The sequence below is a fragment of the Moschus berezovskii genome, chromosome 2, assembly GCF_049115385.1.
Source record: "Moschus berezovskii isolate FMDL1 chromosome 2, NW_MosBer_1.0, whole genome shotgun sequence".
Lineage (NCBI taxonomy): Eukaryota > Metazoa > Chordata > Mammalia > Artiodactyla > Moschidae > Moschus > Moschus berezovskii.
Genome location: NC_142461.1, coordinates 94,238,285 through 94,242,664, shown reverse-complemented (window position 1 = coordinate 94,242,664; position 4,380 = coordinate 94,238,285). Strand labels below are relative to the sequence as shown.

Below are 4,380 nucleotides of genomic sequence, written 5' to 3'. Positions count from 1 at the left end.
CACAGTGCCTGGCATACAGTAAGCACTCAATATATTTTAGCAACACTAGATATTATTTTCATTTCAGGTTCTTAAGACCCTTAAGGTAATTCATGAAAAAATATTTTAACACTTTGTTTTCATGGTCCTGTATGTACAGCTGGGAAGCCATCTTAACCTTTAACTTGGCTGAGTCCTAGCTGAAAGATTATTATGAAAAAAATATTAACACCTCATGAGTGTCATATAAAAACATTGTCAACTACAAGATTACAGTGGAGTATTTAGGAACTATATTTTCCTTTCTTTAGCTCTAACTCAATATCACAACATGATTTATTCTTATAGATAGACTAGGTATAGTCCATAAATTTAAAAAATTGGTATCTAGAGACTAGATAAAGAAAGAGATGTATTTCTCATTTGTCTTTGTTTAAACCTCTAGATCTTTTAATGAACACAAAAATCATGAACATTTTAATGGGGGCACAAATAGGGAACACATGTGATGAGTGTTAGCGTGGTAAAATCATTCATTTGTTACACTTAGGGTTTCATTTTGACATTTCTCTAATAAGTGAATTGCCAGGTTCTGCTAATGTGCTAATGAATCTGGGGAAAAAAAGGTTATTTCATATTAAGTGGAATATGGAAGATTTTACTCTTATGACTAAATGTTAATCCTAAAATAATAATTTGATAGTGGATTAAGATTACCATACAGGATATTTAGAAGAATAGATCAATTTATTTGATTTTGTGTGATAATAGTTTCAGCACCTAAGTTTTGACTTAGACTATGGGGATGTTTTTGGAAGAACATTGTCCTCTATTTTCTCCTAACAACTCATTGTGGATAGATTATCTACAACTTGATCTTAATTTTCTTTGGAACCACTTAACTTTGAGCTTGAGGTTTTAAAAAAGTATATTGTGAATTCCCTGGTGGTCCAGTGGTTAGAACTCGGCACTTTCTCTAAGAGGGCCTGGGTTCAATGTCTGGATGGGACCAATAAATTAAAAAATAGATAAAAGTATCTCAACTTTATTGTCCACAGTATTATGTGTATTTTGTCACATTAGGCTCATTGTCTTAAATGTACCTCTTATAAACTACAAAGAAATCTTACCCATTTGTAATATATAAATATTTAGTTAAGAGGTGTATAATCACTTTGTCGATCTCCTTCATGGTTTTACATGCTATTTATTTTTTAAAATGAAGATCATGATGCTTAATTTTACTGATTTTTTATAAGCACATGAAATAATGCAAGACTGTTGAAAAATAATTCCAAATACATATGAACTGCAGTTTATGACCTCTGATCATATTCCTTTTATTTTTTCAGAGCTTTTATATTCGAGTTTATTCTTCATTTAACTTTTAAACACTACTATAGTTGAATATTAAAACAAAAGCAAGTAGTGAGCATGATTATAGTCCTTCACTCAATCACTACTGCAAATAAAACACCAGCAGTAAGTGTTATTCACAGGCACTACCAAGAGGTCTGACACTGAACACCACCCCGAGGATGATGTTCATCATCCTCATATGCTTCTCCATTGTAATGGCACCGTCTTTCCTGATTTGGATCAAAGTCCACTAATTCTACCTGGTCCATTTCATCAGTCTCTTCTACTTCCTTCCTCTCAGGCAGAAGTTTTTCCAGCAAAGAGAGTTTATCAGGAGAGAGAAAACCATTCTCAGGAAAGTTTACCTTAAATTAATGATTAGGCAACCCTTTTCATATGGCCTACGATAAATCAGCATGCCTTCATTTAGCACACACTTGATATCTCCATGCTTGACAATCTGACCTGGATGAGAAGTGATGACTATGGTTCGGTTGTCAAGAGTAGATATTGGCTTCTGGAAGCCACTCAACACCTCAACCAGCTGTATGTCCATACACATGAAAAGGTCTTCTTCTCGTCCAGTAAAAACAGCATGGTCCTTCTGATCTAAAACAATGATAATATCTCCTGGCTCCAGTCCTGGTTCTTGGTCTCCTTCACCATGGAATGTTACCTTCTGGCCGTCTTTAATGCCTTTGTCAATATGAACTTCTAAAATTTTCTTTTCTCGAACTATCTTCCTTCCGTTGCAGCTTTTACATCTATCTTTAGGATTGATCCGCTCCCCATGGCCCTGGCACTCCATGCAGACAGACTGAATTTGCTGAACCATTCCGGGTCCTATCTGATGAATTCTTATTTGCATTCCAGTACCTCGGCAATTGGGACAGCATTCTACCGCTCCTTTCTTACCACATTGGCCTTCACATTTGTCACAAATCACATTCTTTTGCAGAGCTAGTTTTCTTGTTGCACCATTATATAAATCTTCTAAAGTTACTGTAAGTTGATGCACAACGTTTTTTCCTCTTCTCTCTCTCTGCATCCTGCCTCCTCCTCCGAAAAACATATCAAAGATGTCCATGGGGGAGCCAAAACCACCACCTGCTCCACCTTCTTTAATTGCCTGTTCTCCTCCTTTGTCATATAATTCCCTTTTCTTTGCATCAGAGAGCACTTCGTAAGCTTGAGAAATCTGTTTAAACTTCTCGCCTTCATTTGGATTCTTATCAGGGTGGTACCTCAAGGCCAGTTTCCTGTAAGCCTTTTTCAATTCTTCTTGGGTGGCATTGGGTTTGGCCCCCAAAACATCATAGTAAGTGGTTTCCTCACCATTTTCTACAGCCGGTGAGCGGGCCGATGCCGGTGTGGGGGAGCAGGAAGGAGCGCGTTGCTGTGCGCAGCTCGGGCAGCCGCCGCTCCTCTGCCTTTCACCGAGCGTTCTGATCATATTCCTTCTTAACGTCTATCTTTCTTTAGTTACTTTAGTTTCTTTCTTTAGCCCTGCTCATTTGGCTGGTTTTCAGAAAGCAGACTTCTTTTAGTTTATCATTCTATCGCTCTGGAGATTGCTTTCTGGATATTTTCGAGTCATTATTTTCATGAAGTACCATATAATTAGAACCATAAAATGTATTTCCACAGCTTTTACAGTACAGTTTTATTTAAAAAAAAAAAAAAAAGTAAGTAAATGTTTTCCACATTCTTTCTTTTTTTTTTTGACCTCACTGTGCATCTTATGATATGTTAGTTCCCTGACCAAGGATCAAACCAGTGCCCCTTGCAGTAGAAGCACAGAGTCCAATTCCCTTCTTGTTTCTAAATGTATTCTCTATTTAAAAATCTTAAATACATTAGAAAGTGGAGGGTCATCCATCACTACATTTGCTTGTCATGTAAGCTCAGCAGCATCACTTGCTATTTATGGTGCTTCTATTTATTATTCAACTTATTAAATAAAGCAATTTAGCCTAGTAGAGTGAAAAACAGAAACAGTAAAATGTCTCCCTACTCAAAAAATTTCTCAGTCAATTCTTGCCACTGATGTTTTCCTATAGCGATTGCACTGGTACCTCTAGAAGGGAGATCTATGCTTGGATGTGCCCTCTTGTGTTATACTGACCCTATGATAATTATAACTTCTTCCCTTATTTTTCTAAGTTGGGCCCATTATCTAAAGAATTCCCTTTTACTTCTAGTCCAATGACTTCAACTAGTGAGATAATATATATTGTTTTAAATGTGCTAGTTCACACCTACATTCATACATTTGCCCTGAATTTCCCTCCCATATTAAGTGGGGGGCTTGATGACCCAGGCCTGACTTAATATATGAGGCTAACAGAATTTGATGTCCAGGAAGATCTGAAACACAGAACTGACAGCAAAGCTGGAGCAAGCCTGGCGGCGAGTTGAACTGGCAAGAGTGTTGAATTTGCTTGTTGCCGACTGTCGGGGTAGCTAGACGGGACACAGCAGAGAATGCTGGGAATGAGACATACGAGATGGCTGGATGGCATCACCGACTCTGGACATGAGTCTGAGTGAACTCCGGGAGTTGGTGATGGACAGGGAGGCCTGGCGTGCTGTGATTCATGGGGTCGCCGAGAGTCGGACACGACTGAGCGACTGAACTGAACTGAACTGAGGAAGCAGAGACGCTGAGCGCAACAAGCAGGTTCACAAAAGAAAGGAGAGAGGCGCCAAGAAAGAATCCCCCAGGGGCTTGAGGACGGCCACAGGGCTCCTGGGAGGGGGTCTGAAGCCCATGGGTGCAATCAAGAGGCTCCTGAGACTGAGACTGTTCAGGGGCATTTGTTCAGCCAACAGTTGTCTGCGCATCCGTGGAGCCAGGCGCAGGTAATTCTGGGTTGGCCAAAATATTCACCTGGGTTGTACCACTGCATCGTAAAGAAAAACCCGAATGAGCTTTTGGGCCAACCCATTACAATGACTACTAAGGTGTCGCTCTGAGCACATTACGGAGGTATTATCTGATATTACTATAACTTTTTTTGGTAGCAAACAAAAAAGTGTTTT

At 39.0% G+C, this 4,380-nt stretch overlaps 1 pseudogene; it reads right to left on the bottom strand.

The window, feature by feature from the left end:
- Positions 1–1,464: 1,464 nt before the first annotated feature.
- LOC129537911 (dnaJ homolog subfamily A member 1 pseudogene) lies at positions 1,465–2,791 on the bottom strand (annotated as a pseudogene).
- Between the last annotated feature and the right edge of the window lie 1,589 nt (positions 2,792–4,380).